The sequence below is a fragment of the Crocuta crocuta genome, unplaced genomic scaffold (genome assembly GCF_008692635.1).
Source record: "Crocuta crocuta isolate KB4526 unplaced genomic scaffold, BGI_CrCroc_1.0 scaffold101, whole genome shotgun sequence".
Taxonomy (NCBI): domain Eukaryota; kingdom Metazoa; phylum Chordata; class Mammalia; order Carnivora; family Hyaenidae; genus Crocuta; species Crocuta crocuta.
The window spans coordinates 1,514,440-1,534,892 of record NW_027527956.1 but is presented as its reverse complement, the minus strand read 5'-3'; the positions used below and the strand labels follow the sequence as shown (position 1 = coordinate 1,534,892).

The following is a 20,453-nucleotide window of genomic DNA, read 5'->3' as shown; positions in this document are numbered from 1 at the left end:
CCACGTGTGCTCATGGTCCCCGTGGCCCCGGCCCCGCCTCTCAGAATGCTGCTCAGGCAAACCCTCACCTTCCTCTTCTCCCGCCGCACCTGGCTGTGAACTGGACTCAGTGCTCGCGCCTTCGCCGACGCCGCCCCGTGAGGCCCACACTCGGCCCCCGCAGGGACCCAGATCTGCACAGTCCACACTCCCCCGCCTGCGCTCAGCTCCAGGCCGCCACCCGCAACAGCCCACATGGTAAAGACGATGCCGAGTCTGACCGGCAGGAGTCGGCCCGATTCCTCAGCAATCTATACACGCTTTCAAATATGGAAGCATCTGTAAAAATACATAAAAAGAATCTCATGATCTGCAACGATCTGGAAAAGGTCTAGAAATGCCCCTTTAGAACACCTGTGTGTTTCCGAGAGGGCCCTTTCACGCTCACGTTCCCAGTGCCTTGCGTGGAGGAGACTCCAAATGCTTGCAGCCTGGGACGTGTGCACCCCGGGTCACACCCATGAAAAACGAGACATGTGTCAGTGTGGATCTATTTTGAAGACTATGAAGCACATTTCCAGAATTAGTATTTCTTCCTCTCTTTTTTATTTTTTGTAATTTCACCTGGCAAATTTTTATACCTCTGCATCCAAGAATATATTTTCTAAACTATCTTGCACATCATTCCATCACTGAAGATAGGATTTCAATTCTGTAAAGACTTTCTGAATGTCATTTTATAGGGAAAACTTTTGGCCCCCAAAGTAATATTGGTAACAGTAATAACTGCTTTACAAAGACATTCTGTTTCAACTAGGCAGGATGCTTTATTTCCTCTATGTCCCTGCTCTGCAGTTTCTGCAACCATCAAAGTATACTGCTGTCGCAAGATGATTAGCTTGACTTGAGCAAAATGCTAATAAAACTAACAGCAAAATTCCAGTCTCCCCACCCGCCAGTTTACCGCCACTCTGTTTCCTGGCAAAGGACTACAGGCTCTAAGCTTGATGACGTTCATTACTTCCCTATGCATTTTCTAAATCCCTGCTACATACCCAGCACTGTATGGTCATATGCAGATTAATAAATTGGTTGTGGCCTCATAACCCAGTCACAGATAGAGAGATTTATCAATGGGTAAATTATAATACAAATCTATTAGTAATACACTGATGAGGATATGGTGGGAACTGAGGGAGAGGTATCTTATAAAGGTTTACTTTATAGATAGAAAGGATTTGGTTACTATGTACACAGAATCTGCAGGAAATAATTTTTAATAAAAACCACTCAGATCAGACAACCTATCAGGGGATTAGCAATATCTCCATAAAGAAAAAAGCAATTTTGAAATCTTACTGTCATGTACTGTGTTTTTGAGCAAGTTGTAAAAAATAAAATGCATGTAAGCACTTGGGAGTACCAGTCACTTTTAAACATTATATTAAGCTGTGCATTAGAGGAACTCGTTATCCAGGTACCCTTACTTTCTACCTAATATCTAAGTTATTAACATTTTTAACTTGTTTGACAAAAATATGGCCATTTCATAAATGTGAATAGAAAATATAAGGACAATATACTTTAGCTGGCAAGTCCCTCCTGTTGAGTAAAGTACAGGTTTTGTAGCCAAAGACAGATTCCAATATCGAATCTCTTTTGACAAGAATAACAGTCCATGCACTTGGCTGTGACAGGTAACATCTGTAAATGTAAAACCACTGTGTAGTGGAATTAAGATATTTTGCTGATATGTGATTACGATGAATTACAACCTACCATTAGAAAGAGGCCAATATGAAACGTTAGTAAAATAAGCTGTTCATTTGGGAATAACAGTACGTATAAAATTATGGTAAAATTTTAAAACGTCACCAAGTAAGAAAAAAGATCAACAGAAAGGAGACAGTAATCCTACTCATCACGGAAACAAATAAATAGTAAATAAAAATGAACCAGGTGGCTTTTTGGTAAGAAGTCAGTATAATGCGTTTGCATGACATGAGCCCAATCCATGGGCTCTGCAGATGGGCAAGCCCTGGACCCAGACCACAGAACCCCCCACCCTGATCATGGAACCCCCCACCGACCACAGAACCCCACACCCCAACAACAGACTACGTGGCTACCCCCAAACTTGTCAACCAGGGACTTAGTATCACTTAGCACACTTAGCGTCTACATACTACTTTCACATCCACTAGCCTTTCTACAGAAATATTTTAGGAAGGCAAAAAAAGTATCTTCGTGAAAATCTGTACGTTGCATGTTCACACTCCTTCATAAGAGTAAGAAATTTTAAAGATGCCTGAAAATCAGTTTGAAATTCTGTTGCAACTAAATACTATTCCAGAGTAACATAAAATAGTTTTGCCTTATTATATACGTGCATACCATGGACATCTCTGCAAACAGAAAAACACTACCACACAGAAGCAGGCTCACGCGTACATGGAAACTTGACACTCGAAAGAAGGCAAACCAGAGGTAAAGGACACGGCTCAGGCCGTGGTACTAAGATAACTGGCTATACATCCGGAAAAATGAGAAAATTGGATTCCATACCTCATACCATCAATGAAGATAAATTGAAGTAAATTAAAAATCTAATAGTGAAAATCTCAGTTTAGTTGGAATAAAATATAAAATATCTTTAAGCCTTTGAGATAGGAATAAAATTTAAACACAGCATGAAAAGTTCAAAAGATACCACAGAGGGATGGGGATCTGTCAAATTCTTTTGCAAGCTAAGGAAAAGAGGACGGCCCTAGCATACCAAATGTCCCGTGAACTTCTCCTGAATCAGAGAGAACTTTCAAGTACAATTCTTCATGGTGTTTCAAACTGCATTTATTTGTCTTAACAGGCTGCAATGGCGACCTGAAGACTAATGAAGCCTCCTGTGCCAGCGGTGATTTTCTGGCTCACTAGCAACGAACCTAATTTTGTTCATACAAGAACTGGGCATCAATTCACACAGAGACTAAGAAAACTTAATCACCAACAGCTGTAAAGTATAAAACGAAAGGATGCAAATACAAGACAAAAATTATCCAGCTCCAGTAACAGGGACATTTGCAGTCATTACTGACAATCAGCAAATTCTTGACGAACGACATCAATAATTAACACCCAGAAGGACTTCTAACCATCAGTCTGCAGGGTCACCCCAACCCTCTCAAACCCAAGCACATAAGTCACCATGAAGCCTGACCCAGAGGGTCAACCCCAGCCAACTTTCTAGGAATGGTGTAAACTGTTAGTGTCGATCTTAATTACGAAGGCTTTTGTTTTCCTGCCTCTGTGCCTGTTTATGTTACTCCCTCCTCCTGCTAAATGTTTCTTTTTCCATAATCCACCTTTCAGACAATTCCTTGAATGAATATTCTTCCTGAAATCTGCTCTGATCACCCAGCCAGAAGAGAGTTCTCTCCCCCCGTCTCTGAACTCCAAATACTCCATCTGCACTTACTCAATAGTATGTCACATAGTGCCCTAGAACTGCTTGTGTTCTATTCATACCGTATCTCCCCAAACAGATTGTAGTCCTTGAAGAGAAAGACCATGTCTTACTCATTCTTCTATTCCTAACCAGGAGGTACCATTAAATATTTAACATATACTGCTTCAATTCTTTGATACCAAATAAATATTCCTTCACTATGAAGTAAACATAGGAATGATGGGCCAGGAAAACCACACGGTGCAAAATGGGCTAAATCTCTTATCAAAATGGAGCAATCTAACTTCTATAAAAAGCCCTTATTATAAATGACCCAGGAGAGGCAATTCCATCTAAAAAGGCCACACGGAGNTGCAAAATGGGCTAAATCTCTTATCAAAATGGAGCAATCTAACTTCTATAAAAAGCCCTTATTATAAATGACCCAGGAGCGGCAATTCCATCTAAAAAGGCCACACGGAGGGGTGCCCGGGTGGCTCAGTCAGTTGAGCGTCTGACTTCACCTCAGGTCATGATCTCATGGTTCGTGGGTTTGAGCCCCGCGTCGGGCTCTGTGCTGACAGCTAGCTAGGATCCTAGAGCCTGTTTCAGATTCTGTGTCTCTCTCTCTCTCTGACCCTTCCCTGTTCTCTCTCTCTCTCCCTCTCTCAGAAATAAATAAAACATTAAAAAAAAAAGGGGGGCCACATGGAAAAACACCTGCCTATGAGTTAACAAGCTCTATCATACAGAATCTATTCCCATACTTTCACATGGTATGCATGTATGGTATGTAAAGGCTGCTGAAATTCTACCAAATAAATACTAATAAAGAGAAATAAATATATTAAATACTGCCCCCCCAATTACTCAGTTCCACATATTTTTAAAAAATTTTTTCATGTCTATTTATTCTTTGAGAGACAGACAGACAGACAAAGCACAAGCAGGGGAGGGGCAGAGAGGGAGACACAGAATCCAAAGCAGCTCCAGGCCCTGAGTTGTCAGCACAGAGCCTGAGCTGGGGCTCAAACCCACAATCCGTGAGATCATGACCTGAGCTGAGGTCGGACGCTTAACCAACTGAGCCACCCAGGAGCCCCTAGTTGCAGAAGTATTCTAGAAATAAAATATTTTTTGATCTTGAAAAGCTGAAGATGAGTGAAAAGCAGAGTGCCCATGGCATTACCTACATATGGATTATGCTATCATCAGGAAACAAAGTTATACTAAGTATGTGACTCTTAAGTAGGTACTACAGGCTGTGCTTTCTGCTGTAAGCTATTTCTCCTAAAGCTCTGCATGGTCCTTTCCCCACTCCATGTGTGAGGTCCTCTACTGACTGGATCAGGGGCACCTGGTGGCTCAGTCGGTGGAATGTCCCAAATCCTGATTTCGGCTCAGGCCATGATCTCAGGGTCTTGGGATGGAGCCCGGTGTCTGGCTCCACGGTGAGCATGGAGCCTGCTTGAGGTTCTCTCTCCCACTCTGCCCCTCTCCCCACACAAGCACATGCATGCATTCTCTGAAATTAAAAAAAAAAAAAAAAAAGGTACTCTACTAGATCCAAGAGAAGTTATGCTGTTTGGGGCACCTGGGTGGCTCAGTCAGTTAAGTATCCAACTGCAGCTCAGGTCATGATCTTGCAGTTCAGAAGTTCCAGCCCCACATCGGGCCTTGCGCTGACAGCTCAGAGCCTGGAGCCTGCTTCAGACTTTAGGTGTCTCTCTCTCTCTCTCTCTCTCTCTACCTCTCCCTTCCACTCTCTCTCAAAATTAAACACTAAAAAAATTTAAAAAAAAATTGTTACACTGTTTGATACAAAACTAAGAGATGACATCTGTGGGCTGAGTCAGGTCAAAGAAATGATGGGAAAAGGCCGGACAGGGACACTGTGACACAGTATTCTTGAGAAGTAAACTTAAACATGACCAACCATTAAAATCTTACGCAAGTCTGACCAGGCTGGAAACAAAGACACAGGGGCGGGTATCTGGGGACTCCTGACTGCCTCCTGCTGCGCCCTGCCTGCCAGCATGGACCGGGTAAAACCCACAAGCAGGTCTTACTGCCTGTGAAGCCCATGAGCTCATAGACCAAATGCCACGTCCACGTTCATCAGATCCTCACTATCATCACTATCATCAGATCCTCAACGGAGTCTTGACCCACAAGAGGTGTGTCTTCAGAGAGAAGCCTGTAAGTGGGAAGAAGGCCACACCCTGGTGGTAACAGCCCGCTGGCCCTGCCGCCATCGCGGTCACTATCTGGGGAGGGCAGACAGGAAACGAGTGGACCGAGGACACAGGGTCGCTGTCACTGTGACAGGCACCGTGACGGGAGAGGAAGCAATTGGAGGGTACCGATGGGGGTTCCTGCTCGAGAGCCCGTCAGCACCCACAGCCCCTCCGATCCTCTCTGACGGCCAAGGCTGGAATGATAGGCAGGAGGTCACGCGAAGGCAGGCTGAGGTGGAAAGAACAACTTTCTGGATTGAGGGAAGGGCAAGTTCAAGGGCCCTGAGGCGGGAAACTGCAGAAACATGGAAACACTGAGGAGCCCACCACACCCGACGCACAGGTGGAAGGAGCAGGGGCACAAGACGGCGCGTCAAGGTATCTGGGTCGGATTCTAGGTGCGCTCAGAAGAATGAAAAGGTTTCAAAGAGCAGCATGTTCTGGTTGAACCATGCCCTTCCCAGTTTTGAGCCCACAGATCCTCCTCCCCCACATTCATATACAAACCCACCAGGACTGCAACTCTGAAGACAAAAACAGTATCAAAAACAAAAACCCAGAGGTCTCCAATTACTTTACCCAAAGAACAGATGAACACTTTTTTCATAAAAGGTAAGCTATTAACACAATCACTGGACTATCTGGAGCTGCCGGAGGGGACTGTCCAAGCGTCCCCTGCAGACCACACTATTAAACGACGGCTGGGCTGGGAGAGTTTCACGTTCAACGTATGAGCGCTGGAGAGAGTCAAAACTGCATCAACTGCATGCGAAGGTTTTATTAGTATATAATTTCCACTGACAAGTCATTCTTTATAACATCCCAGTTTGCAGTACAGTTTTAGTGACATGGAAATTCAACTTCAACTAAAAGAATTGTTAAGTGACTGAAACGTGACCTCTGATAGGAAAGTTACAGTTGCAAACCTTCCTGGGTCCGCTGGTTATGAATACATGAGTCATTCCATCAGAAACGTGCGTACGTGTGTGTAAAAGCGTGTAAGTGGGCAGACAGACAACACAGCACAAATAACACCGATTCGTCTCGGGGTCGGGTGGATAACACCCGGAGGACACTCTACGCACCTGAGTCTGAGCGTTCCGTCACTGGGTGCGTTCAGAGGAAGAAACCCCGGAGCAGGCCGTGGAAAGCAGGCCTGGGCAGGAGGATTTGGGGGAGGTGGGGCGGCCTGTATGGGGGGTGCAGCCCAATCTCCGGTCCACATACACTCTGCTCTTTCTCGAATCTAATCGGCAAACTGGGAACAGTAACACCCTGAAATGCTTTCCATTTCCCCCCGTGAAAAACGTGTCCTTACAGCCATACGGCCCAACCGGCCGTGACTCTCCCGTCCGTCCGTAAGCTGCCCTCCCCCTCCTCCACTTGATGCTCCGAGAATGTCACACACACGCTGCCGTTCAGGCCACCAGAGCCGCTGACCCTCACTTCCTTCCAGCCCTTGCTCAACTGTCACCTTCTCAAGGAGACCTACCCTGACCAGGTGCATCGACTGCAATACAAACCCTCTTCCTGTATCGAGTTACTTTTTCCTACAGTACGATAAACCTTCTCATTTCTCACGTGGTCTTTCTGGCCCTCCAGATATTGAAAAAGAATATAAGCTTTACGAAAGCAGGGATTTTAACTCCACTGTATTCCCAATGTCTCCCAAGAGTCCAGGACCACACCAAGGGCCTGGGAGGTGCTCAGTAATTGTGAGTAAATCCATTTTAAACATACAAACCTGATCAGATGCCCTGCCCACCCCCACCCCCACACTCCCAACCTCAAGCCCTAATTTGCCATTTTTTAGAATAAAGTGACAAAATTCTTTATCATGGTCAATAAGGTCCTACAGTCTGGCCGTTCTTTACTTGAATTTTGCTCCAATCACACTGAAAGCACTCGTATTTACCACATTCTCAGTCAACACAGAACTCTTCCCATACTGCCCCTCTGATCTGAAATGGTCCTATCATTCTCCTCTCCAACTAATTCCTTCACACCTCAGGGTGTCCATCAATTCCTCAGGGAACCACAGCCTGCTCTCCTGGGTAGGTGCCCCCCCCCCCCGGGATCTCATAATCCTGCATACTCCTCCCAGGATGTGTGCTTAGATGTACTCCACACGAAGGCAAAGACCGTGTCAATTTTTTCCGACATTTTAACTCCAACACATAGCGTGTTCCTGGCCCAAAGAAGGTACTCGACAAAAATGTGTTCAGTGTACACCGCGGTGAAATGAAAGCGAACGCAGCCCCACACGATCGGCACCTGATGTCCGCGACTGTCCCAGCAGCAGGGCTGGTGACAGACTCTGGGGTGACTCGCATTCGCATTCACACTTCAGTTAACCCCACGAGGGGCATCTGGCTGGCTTGGTCGATTACGCAGCCAACTCTGGGTTTCGGCTCAGGTCATAATTTTGAAGTCCGTGGGTTCAAGCCCCCTATCAGCTCTACCCTGACAGTGCAGAGCCTGTCTGGGATTCTGTCTCTCTCTCCTCTTTCTCTACCCCTCCCCTGCTTGCTCTCTCTCTCAAAATAAGGAAATAAATTTAAAAAACTTTTTAAATAAAATAACCTCACTAAATTTCAGGTTCTGCTTCGCACTACTGCACCCATTTTGTAGAAACCAAAGACTGACAACCACAGTAATGTACCTGGTAACTATCTATTTGATAACCATCCCTTCTTCAACTGCCAATCAATATGGAACTCAACACTAACATTAAACAAAAAATCAATCCCAGACATTAAAAACTATTTTAAAAAAAGTTCTATTAGGACATATGGCCTTCTATCTCTTCCCTTCATTTTCTAGGCAAAGATCACTCTGGAATTTTTAAGAGTATCTGTTTTTCTGTTTGCACTTCCAAAAATATATGCCATCTTTTTATAGGATTACCATCTGTCTCATCATTCCTAACTAAATGTTCTGAATTAGTTTTACTGCTTTTCTAATTGTAAAATTTGAAGTTTACACATATAGTTGAAAACGTGTGTAAAAAAGTTCAGGGGAAAAGGTTTCAGACGAGCCTACTTTTATCCGTACAGGCCACATATAACGTCTTCAAACAACTTCACAGCCTCTGTTTACGGAATGGTTGGACGTGGTCATGCTGGTCGTTCAAACACCTCATGAAAACATTTAAAACACAACATGGAACAGCTACTTAACACTCAGCAAATAAAAGAGCTTTGTTACTGCCAGTTTAACAAGTGAGGAAACCAGGTCTCAGAGGGCCTGAAAGTTGCCCAACAAAGTTAAATAACGTGTGACAAGGGGACAGCAGAGGTGCAGTCTGGCCTGGCTGCCACCGCGAATCTCGCGGTCTTCCCCTAACGCCGGGCCGCCAGGCCAGGGCTCCTGCTGCTAACCCAGCCCCCCCACCCCCCCGGCTCGGGCCGCCGACCTCCTCATCCTCGTCCAAGTTACTGACGACCACACGACGCTCTATGTACGTTCTACCTACTCAAATTCACGCTAGTAGAAACTACAACTGGGACTTCAAAATATTTATTTTTAAATGATAATATACTCCTCACATGTTAACGTAAATACCATTTTCCCAAGAAATAAATATATTTACCCAAACAATAAAAGTTCAGCGAGGGAAGTGGTGCTGTTTCACATCATTGTAAATCTTTTTTCTGCCTGACTTAAGCCAGCGGGACTCTCACGTTTCCATCTGCCTTCAATCTGTTACAAGATGTTGTTTCAGTTAGAGTGTAAGAAGAAAATCCAACCTCCCACACATGCATATCTGGGAAAGGGAGAAATATCTCCTTTAGTAAATTCTTCATATAACTGTGGATACTCTTTCCTGTGATATTATACCAAAAATCAACAAGTGACAGTTTCTTAAAAAGTTAGTTGCACTGGGAAACCTGAAACCCGTTCAATCGCTTTTTTCTCTATTACATGCAGATCCGTTGGCCCAACTCGCATTTTGAATCAATCCTCTAGGTGTGTATGACCTTAGAACATTTGTATTAGAGATTTTGTAGTAGAGAACATGTGTATTAGATTTCATAGTACAGTATCAAAACCTCACATCTGTTAACATCACCACTGATCTCATCAGAAAAGCCTAAGCCTTGGGAAGCAGGTTAAGCTAACAGTAGCAGACACAGTTCTCCACAGTTCCAAGTTTTGCTTGAAAGCTTGGATTTATCATTGACACCAATCTTGTCAGTAAGTGAGTAAAGTGAGTGAGTAAAGTAAGCTCTATGCCCAACGTGGGGCTTGAATTCATGACCTTGAGATCAAGAGTCCAGCGCTCCACCAACTGAGCCAGGCTGGTAAACGTGGTGTTTCATGAAACAGGAGCTATCTCAGCAATGCCAACAACGGCACAAGACCCCCTTCTCCCGTCAGCATGTGGGAAAAAGCATGTTCTACACGCCTGCATCTCATCATAAGCATTTTGAAAAGATGTGACCACAGGGTCAAGATTCAATAAATGCAGTCATTTTTTCAGCTTTGTCAATGACATTCTTAAACATAACTGTAAATTTCCTTTTACCACAAGGGCCTTGAAGTAAAGAATATAAAATAAGTGCTATGAAAGGGGTGGGTCCTGGGTATCTCAGGTGATTGAGCACCTGGCTCTTGACTTCAGCTCAGGTCATGATCCCAGGGTCGTGGGATCAAGCCCTGCTCTCTCTCTCCCTCCCTCTGCCCCCTCCCTGCTTGCGCATTCTCTCTCAAAAAATAAAAATAATTATTATCAAAGGGGATCCACAAACCATACTTAGAAGCACCAGCTTAAAAGAACAAAAAGCCATTAAGGGAAGCAAGGCATCCACACAAAAAGTCAGCAAGACAAAGAGTTTCACTGTTGCAAATATATCTCTGCCTTAAAAGCTGACACCTTCTTAGCAAGTTCATGCCCTTCCACTGTAGTTCCTTGTATTCTACTCCACTGTTCCTGAATCCACAGAATCTGCCATTAACGTTATAAAAGTTTCCAGAAAGGGAGAAGTAGAAAGGAAGGAAAATAATAGGCAATATAATAAAAGAGAAAATAAGGGCAATGGCCAATATAACATGAAATATGATAGAATTTAGGTCTCAATGTTTGTTATGCCACTAAGTATGAATGGGATAAACTCAATTATTAGAAAAAAGATTTTTGGATGTGGTTTTAAAATCCAGGGGCACCTTGGGGCGCCTGGGTGGCTCGGCTGAGTATCCGACTTCGGCTCAGGTCATGATCTCACGGTTCGTAGGTTTGAGCCCCGCATCGGGCTCTGTGCTGGCAGCTCAGAGCCTGGAGCCTGCTTCAGATTCTGTGTCTCCCTCTTTCTCTGCCCCTCCCTTGCTTGCTGTCAAAAATAAATAAAATGTTTTAAAAAAGTCTCAGGGTGCCTGGGTGGGTCAGTTGGTTAAACATCCAACTTCCGCTCAGGTCTCACAGTTCGTGGGTTCAAGCCCCGCATCGGGCTCTGTGCGTACAGCTCAGAGCCTGGTCTGTTTTGGATTCTGTGTCTCCCCCTCTCTCGGACCCTCCCTTGCTCACGCTTGCTCTCCCTCTCAGAAATAAATTAAAAAAAAAAAAACTCTTAAAATCCAGGGGCACCTGGATGGCTCATTCAGTTGAGTGTCCAACTCTTGATTTCGGCTCAAGTCAGGATCCCAGCTCATGAGATCAAATCCTATGTGAGGCTCTGGGCTGAGCGTGGACCCTGCTTAAGATTCTTTCTCTCTCTCAAAATAAAAAAAGTAATAATAAAACAAAAAAGAAATATTAAAAAGATCCAGTCAAACACAGAAACACATTGAAACCAACTCTCTCAGAAAGTTTCAAAATATTGTAAAATCTCTATTAGCCTCATCTATCAAACTAGCCTCTTCTTCAGCGTCCTGTGATCATCCTATACCATCAACTGAATTACACTTGTACTCTACTTGAGATAAGGAATGCTCTCAGTCTTTGTCAATGGTCCCATCCCCAGTTCCTAAAACAGTACCTGGGCATGGCTGGTGCTTATCTGAATTTTTATGAATTTAAAGTCACTGCGTGTTTTAAGCATGTACACAAATAATTTTTTTTTACTTATTCCTACAAAAACAGTTAACTGATTTGAAAACACTAAATAATTGCTACTGGTTAAAAAAACTTTTTTGTGGAATCAAGTGTAAACAAACCCACTCCAAAAGCCTAGGAAAAGATTACTTTAAACAAATCTAGGCCTTTGTACAAAGATTCTGGGGTGCCTGGATGGCTCAGATCTGAGCACTGGCTCAGATCACGATCTCATGGCGTGAGTTCAGCCCCGGTCCAGGTCTGTGCTGCCAGCTAGGGAAGAGCCTGGAGCCTGCTTCAGATTTTGTGTCTCCCTCTCTCTCTCCCCAACCCTGACTCATGTTCTGTCTCTCTCAAAAATCAATAAGCATTAAAAAAAAAAAGGACTACTTTCCTTTTTTTTTTTGTTGAGAGAGCGAGCCCAGAAGGAGCACAAGTGGAGGAAGGGCAGAGGGAAAGAGAGAATCCCAAGCAGGCTCTATCAGTGGAGCCCAGTACCTGGCTGGGATCTCAGGGCCCTGAAATCAAGACCTGAGCAGAAGATTGCTTTTCAATGTAATTAACTTCTAATTCTACCTTTAGAAATGCCAAGTTGGAAATTAACATATAATGCGTTATTCAAGAACAGATTTTACATAATTCAGAGTGACAGAGCTCAGTCAATACATACAGAAAAAACACCGGTCTTCATAAAGACGTTAATGAAACAGTGTATATTTACTTGTCTGAATTCAAAATAGAATGTTTAGGGGCACCTGGGTAGCTCAATCGGTTAAGCATCCAACACTTGATTTGGGCTCAGGTCATGACCTCACAGTCTGTGAGATGGAGCCCCGCATGGGGCTCTGCGCTGACAGTGCAGGGCTTCTTGGGTGCTCTCTCTACCCCTCCCCAACTTGTGCTTTATCGCTCTCTCAAAATAAATAAACTTTGAAAGTAAAATAAAATGTTTAAAAGTACATGACTCCATACTTCAGTGAAGTTTTTCAATTAACTGACAAACACCAATCCTAATTGTTTTGGGAAAAATATTCTAACAGAAAAGAATGAAAAAAGGAAAATGCTAGCAACAAGAAAGCTAATGTAACAATAATATAAGACAGTGTTACATTCAAGAAAAATCATCATATAACATAAAACGGGCATAGTACATGAGGCATAATCCACAAAGAAAATAAAAGTGCCAAGAATCTTTACACACAAAATGGAACAGCATTAAAATATCTCTTTCAGCCCAAGAACATAAACAAAAATGAATACAGATTTAAATTACATATTATTTTATATATTAAGATTCTATACTTCAAAAGCTGAGAATATATCTCCTTTCCATGAACTTATGGAATAGCTGCTAAATGTGACAACAGTCGGCCACATTGAAAATGTCAGTAAATTAAAAAACCAGAAATACCTCATTAAGTGACCACTAGACAATAAAACTGAAAAGGAAAACAAAAAAATATATAAATAAAAATTACCAAACATCCTCTTGAATCAAAGAGGAAATCTCAATGAGAACAAAAATGGTACGCTCTTTCTAAACTAACATAATGAAAATGCTACAGATCAAAATCGATGCAATTCTGCGAGACCCGAAAACTGTGCTCACAGAAAACTTCAAAGCTTTAAACATGTACAAAACTAAACAGTAAGGAATTATAAGAAACTATGCATTCAATTCAAGAAACCAGCAGTTAGAGCCAAAAAAAAAAGATGAAAACACAAATTAATGAATTAGAAAATAAAAAGTAGTAGTAGTAAACAAGAGTTGATTGATTCTTTGACTAAACAACAAAAAGTTGTTGAAAAACTGGCGGCCATAGTCAAGGAAAAGGGAAAAACACATTTATACGAATTAAAATGAAGAGATAATAATTACAGATCCATGAGAAATCAAAATATATAAGAGTACTTTGAAAACTCAATAAAAATTTGAAACTCAGATAAAATGAGTAATTTGGTGGCAAAACATATGTATTGCCAAAATTTGCACCAGAAGAGATTGGTGCACTGTCAGCACAGAGACCAGCCTGAGCTTGATCCCACCAACCGTGAGATCATGACCTGGTGAGGTCAAGAGTCAGATGCTTAACCAACTGAGACACCCAGGTGTCCCTGAAAAACAAATCTCAAAAATCAGCAAAACCTGAGGGAGTGTCAGGGAAAGGATTCAAGTAGGGTAAGGTGCATCTCAGGACTGGCAGCATGGCTGAGAATTTATAAATTTATAATTTACCATAGAGCAAAGGAGCAAAATCATGACCACAGTTACAAATCATAAAAAAGATGAGAAAAAATGACAACAACCCTAAACCCCCCAAAACACTCCTTAAAAGAGGAGTAGATGGACATGTAACATGCTATATGTTACACAAGAGCCACATGAATAACAAAGAAACACTGAAAGCCAACAACAAGGATGCCAATGATCAAGTGTTAATTAGCATTATTTTCAACGTATTACCTAATTAATTAGATAAGAGTAAGAAGTAAGTATAAATATTGCAAAGGAGGAGACAAGCTGGCATTATTTACAGATGACATGACTGAATGAACACCTAGACTACAACAGATGTAGCTAAACAACTAGAGAAAATAAAGGAAAAAACCTCATTCTACCAACTGCTTATACAATTTATATGTAGAAATCACCAGTAACTCTTTATTCTTAAAAAAAGCTAGTAAGAAAACATAATAAAAGCCTAGATTCTACCTATAATAGTTTCAAAGAAGATGAAATTATTTTTTAAACAATGTCCAGAACTACATGGAAAACTTTGCAGCTCCTCAGAGGATCACAACAATTCAAATACATAGAAAGACACATCTTGGGGGCACCTGGTGGCTCAGTCGGTTAAGCGTCCGACTTGGGCTCAGGTCATGATCTCACGGTTCGTGGGTTCGAGCCCCGCGTCGGGCTCTGTGCTGACTGCCAGCTCAGAGCCTGGAGCTTGTTTCAGATTCTGTGTCTCCCTCTCTCTCTGACCCTCCGCTGCTCATGCTGTCTCTCTCTCTCTCTCTCTCTCAGAAATAAATAAAACACACACACACACAAAAAGAAAGACACATCTTGTTCTTAGACAAAAACAATTAAATCCTGTCAAAACATTAACTCAAGATCCCAAGAAAACATCAATGATATTTTTTGCAAGAAATCAGACAAAATGACGTTGAAATGAACTTAGACATAAACAATAAAGAGTAAGAAAAAAATCTAAAGGAATAGCTAAGGGAGAATGAGCTGTGCAAGATACACACAGCTTAACACTGGAAGGGAAGAAAAGACTAGAAAGTCAAGAAATAGACCAAAACACACATGAAAAAAGTATGTGCCCAAGAGGACATGTGACACTGTTGGGGGAAGGCAGATATCCCAAGAAATGATGACAAGCAGGTTGGATAACCATTTGGAAGTGGTGGGAAATGCAAGGCTCTTACTTTCTGATACGAAAATATTGTGCAGAAGGATCAAATGTACAAATATAAATACAAAAGTTGGAGAAAAATCTTTTTTAAAAATCTTAGCACTGCAGAAAGCCTTTCTATGAATAACATAAAACCTTGAAACTGTAGAGGAAAAGACTGACAATCTAACAATGCAAAATTTATAAATTTCTGGATAGCCACAAGAATGGCATAATTAAAGCCAAAAGATAAATTGAAGGAAAACTGCAAACACATGACAAAGAACTAATTTCTGTGACTCAGACTGTGCTCTTAGAAATCAGTACGAGGAAGGCACAGAATCCTATAAACAAATGGGCATAATATACAAAAGAACAGTTCACACAAAAATGAAAGGCAAGAAAATGAGATCAAGAGAGAGATCAAGTGAGATCCAGAGAGACAGAGAGAGAACAAATTCAAGTGACCAATCACTATCTTAGAGGAGTCTCCATTCCTTAAAGAAATCTGGGGTACTGTGTACTATTCTGTATCTTGATTGCAGTGATTACATGACTGAGTACATCTGTTAAAACTCCACAGACTCTACCTGTAGGTATATTCAATCTCAACTTTAAAACTCCACTGAAAAATGAACGCCTGGGTGGCTTAGTCGGTTAAGCATACGATTCTTGATTTCAGCTCAGGTCATGATCTCACGGTTCGTGGGATCGAGCCCCATGTTGGGCTCTGCGCTAACGGTGTGGAGCCTGCTTGGGACTCTCTCTCTCCCTCTTACCCACTCATGCTCTCTCTCTCAAAATAAGTGAATAAACATTTTTTTAAAATCTACTGAAAAGGAAATAAAAAAAAGCAAGATAATATCTTCCACCTATGAGTTCGAAAAAGGTACATCAACAACAATGTTGGCAAGGGTATGAAAAACTGAGCGCTCACTTATTGTCAAAGTTTAAATTGGCACAATTTGTGGAGAATTATTTGAAAACGTTTATCAAATTTTAAATTCACATATGCTTTAACCAAGTAATTAAGTGATTAGGAAGTTGTGTTTTCAATGTATACTCATGCCAGAACAAGGACATATGGAAAATGATGTTCCCCACCGCATTACATTTTTTCAAAAGCCAGTATTACTTGATCACGACCTAGTAGTGGTAAATATAGACCACATATTGGCCCGAGACATGCCAGGCTTTGGTTTAAGCCTCCGGAATACACTGCCATCTCATTTAACCCTCATGACCCCACAAACCCAGCACCATGCAGGAAGTCGTGTCACACAGTGGAAAGCACTCCTGTGGGACCTGAAGGCATGGGTCACCTAATTCCTGGCTCCATGGTTCAACAGTGTGTGATCTTAGAAATAACGGTATCTTCTGCTCAAGGTAGGTGTCATGAAGTTCAAATGTGTTCATGTATGTGGTGTCCTTATGACACCGCCCAGCACGTATCCGGCTACAGAGGTGTTTGCAGCTAAGAGTAGTGGTAACAGCAGTGATTTATGCTGGTAGATTTATTAATCTACCATATAGATGGGGAAGCCGAGGCACAGAGGAAGGGTCGTGCCTCAGATCACAGAACTGATTCTGCAGAATGAGCCCATTTAGTCACCTCGCAGACATTTACAGAGTAATTTATTTTGGCAAAAACGGGGAATTAGCCTAAATATCAGGAAATGAGAAGAATATACATCAGAACTCAGTGGACTGGTTTAATAAACTATCGTCCACCAGTACGATGGAATATGATGCAGATGAACATAGAGGTCTAAGTGTGCATGACCCAATCTGTGCCCATGTCACACGCCTACGTCCACGCCCGACCCCGTCTGTGACCTGTTCACATGCCTCCATCCACGTCCGACCCCGTCTGTGCCCACGTCCACACACCTACATCCACGTCTGACCCCGTCTGTGACCTGTTCACATGCCTACAGCCACGTCGAGACCCCATCTGTGCCCATGCCCACATGCCTACGTCCATGTAAACCTCTCAAAGAATATCCAAATGTGGAGGATTTCACCTCTAGTGACTGGGGAGAAGGGTCAGGGAGGCCAACAGACTGCTTTCGTCTATACAGGCATCACCTGCTTCTCGAACTGCACGTTATGTCATGCTGCTTTTCCAAAAAGACCCACATCAGTACTTGCTTTGCTAACGAAATCCAAAGATGCCTTTGCTTTTATGGAAAAGGCAAAAAGCAAAAAGCATTCAGCGTGTGTTCCGCAACGGGCCGGTGCCGAGGCGGCGGGAGCTGAGCGGCCCGCTCCTTCCCCAGGAACCCCGGGGACCCCACACTCCGCATCTCGGCATCCGGCCTCCAGAGCTGCGTGCTGTCTGTGAGCCTGTGTGCTTTATCTCGATTTAGTTTCTGCATCTGTTTGCAAGATGTGTTCTAAGGTATCTAAGAAGTGAAAGAGTTTGTTTTTGGGTCTGGAAATGCTCAGAACAGTTTCCATATAAATTAATAACTGCTTCTTCCATCTACACCATTCTGGCTTCCAAAAGGTATCACAGGAATGCTCTGCATTCAGATGGTAGGCGGACCCCGCATTCAATCTTTCTGTAGCCAGGAAGCGCATTTCACTTACTACAAAGCCACCCACAACACACTCTGAGAAAATAGGCTACTGGGGGCGCCTGGGGGCTTGGTCGGGTCTGTGTCCAACTCTTGGTTTCAGCTCAGGTCCTGATCCCAGGATTGTGCCCTGCATTGGGCTCCACGCTCACAATGGAACCTGCTTAAGATTCTCTCTCTCTCACCCCACCTCTTTCTCTTTCTTTCTCTCCCTCCCTCTCCCCGACTTGTTCGCTCAAAAATAAAATAAATGGGAGGCGCCTGGGTGGCTAAGTTGGTTAAGTGTCCAACTCCAGCTCAGGTCATGATCTCACGGTTTGTGGGTTCGAGCCCTACATCGGGCTCTGTGCTGACAGCTAGCGCAGAGCCTGGACCCTGCTTCGGATTCTGTGTATCCCTTTCTCTCTCACGGTCCCCTGCTCATGCTGTCTCTCTCTCTCTCTCTCTCTCTCAAAAATAAACCACTAAAAAAAAAAAAAAAAAAAAAATGGGGCACCTGGGTGGCTGAGTGGGTAAAGCAGCCAGCTCTTGATTTCAGCTCAGGTCATGATCTCACAGTTCATGGGTTCGAGCCCTGCGTCAGGCTCTGTGCTGACAGCTCAGAACCTGGAGCCTGTTTCAAATTCTGTATCTCCCTCTCCCTCTGACCCTCCTCTGCTCAGGCTTTCTCTCTCTCTCTCTCTCTCAGAAATAAATAAAACATTAAAAAAATTTTTTAAATGAACTGAAGACATGAACAGATCAGATCGAAGACATGCAAATGGCGAATAAGGACATGAAAAGGTACTAAATGTTACTGGTCATTAAGAAAACGTAAATTAAAGCCACAGTGACACCACACACATCGTTAGCAAATATGTAGAGAAACTGGAACCATGCTGGTGGGACTGCAGAATGGCTTGACGTTCAAACATTTTTCTGTTTTCCTTATTGTGAGGAAAATGATTAAAATGTGTGATTAGATACACAGAACACAAAGATTTAAGATGCAGCAGGTACATTTCAGACACCTAGAAATCAGTCCACTTCAGTTCACATGAGCCATCTACTTTCTTTTTCCTGCAGCCATACAGTAATTCGTGTCTTGACTTTATTCTTTTCATGACACCGTGAGGAAGTTCCTCATTTTACTTTAGTTGATGGTGTTGGGCTTCTTTCAGCAGGTTCCTCTCCCGTGCTCTTAAGCAATCTTTCCGGTACTGAAATCATACACTCTTTCTGTACTTCCTATAAAAGTACTGAAGTTTTGCTTTTCACATGTACGTCCTTGATTAATCTAGTATTGATTTATACAACTTAAGGGATTAATTTCCATTTTTCCACATGGACAATCAACTGGCTCAAACATGTGCATAAAAAAAAAAAATACTGACCCTGATAAGAATCAATGAAATGCAAATTAAAATAGTAGTCACTTCCCACGGGTCAAATCAGCAAAGGTTTTTCTAAATGATGATATTCATCACTTAAAAACGTCTTAATACAGTTGTAAAAAAAAAAACGTGGTTTATGAAACTCTTAAAAATATTTATCTTCTTTGGGGCGCCTGGGTGGCTTAGTCAAGTGTCCAACAGGTCCTGAGCTCTGTTCCGTGAGTTTGAGCCCTACATCGGGCTCTGTGCTGACAGCACGGAGCCTGCATGGGATTCTCTCTTCCTTTCTCTCTGCCCCTCCCTTGCTTGTTCACTCACGCTCTCTCTCTCTCAGAATAAACTTCAAAAAAAAAAAAATCATTCATCCTCTTTGACCCCATAATGCTGTTTTTATAACTCTTCAAGAACATAAAACCAAAGCATAACAATCTCTCCTGCATTATTATATATGATAAAAAATAAATTTTAAGGACCAGAAACATTCTAATTTCCAGCAGTGTGAAAACTGTAAACAAAATTCTAGCACATCTACACAATGGAACTTTAGGGAGCCACTAAAACTGATATTTATACAGGGTTATAAATAACATGAGGGAGAAGTTCATATTGTTCATTTGTCAAGTGCAAAATCACAGGAAACAAAATCATATGTACAGCGTGGTCTCGCTTATGTAGAAAGAATAGCGGGGGACACCAGACCAGAAAGAAGTATAGCGGCAGAACAGCCATCTGGACCACAGAATGCTCTGTAAACACTGTTTTCAATACTTTCTTTTCAAAATACTCTATAACGAATACGGAGCTTTTAGATGAATAAGGTCTGTGAGTTTGTTCTTAAGTAACTTTTTTGAAGGGTATGGTGAGTAAACCCATCAGGTTAAAGCAAAATGTAAGGCCTTCTCTTGGCTTTCAGTTCGGCCACTGACTGCACAAAAACATAAATCCATAGATAAGGATATTGTATTATTTTGTTTTATTAGAAGCCAGGCACCTTCTCTCTCTCCTCACCCCACCCGGAGCAAGGGTCGGCCCGCGTGGCGTGTGACTGGGGAGCGCCCACATGGCCGGGGCTGGCCCGAACGCGCGCTCTGGGCGCCCTGGAGCTCACGAACACACTGAACAGAAACTATGCACTCGCAGTCATAAACCCCCGGCTTTCCAGTCACCCTCTTAACTGGCTGCTCGGCTTCTGTCCCCGCGAAATCCTAGCCGTTCGCGGGCACGTGCCCTCAGCTGCCTTCCGCGCTGTCACCCCGAAACCCTGGCCTGGAGAAACGCCCGCGCCACACCCGACGGGGCCGTGCCGCTGTCAGTCCTGGCCGTGAACTGCGGGTGGAGCCTGACTGAACGCCGCCTGCAACGCCCAGCGTGTCCACGGACCCTCTCCTGCCCCCCCCGCCCCCGCCAA

General features: G+C 43.0%; 1 protein-coding gene across 3 annotated transcripts in view; it reads right to left on the bottom strand.

Annotated features, from left to right (window-relative positions):
• SOCS6 (suppressor of cytokine signaling 6) overlaps positions 1-20,453 on the bottom strand; it is a 34,471-nt gene that overhangs the window by 5,695 nt on the left and 8,323 nt on the right. For 2 of the 3 annotated variants that reach the window (XM_077752676.1, XM_077752675.1), the window contains exon 3: positions 69-318. The exons of the other annotated variant lie outside the window; for it this stretch is intronic. The gene's annotated coding sequence lies outside the window, so the exon portion shown is untranslated. The remainder of the gene's footprint in view (positions 1-68; positions 319-20,453) is intronic. 3 annotated transcript variants of the gene reach the window in all.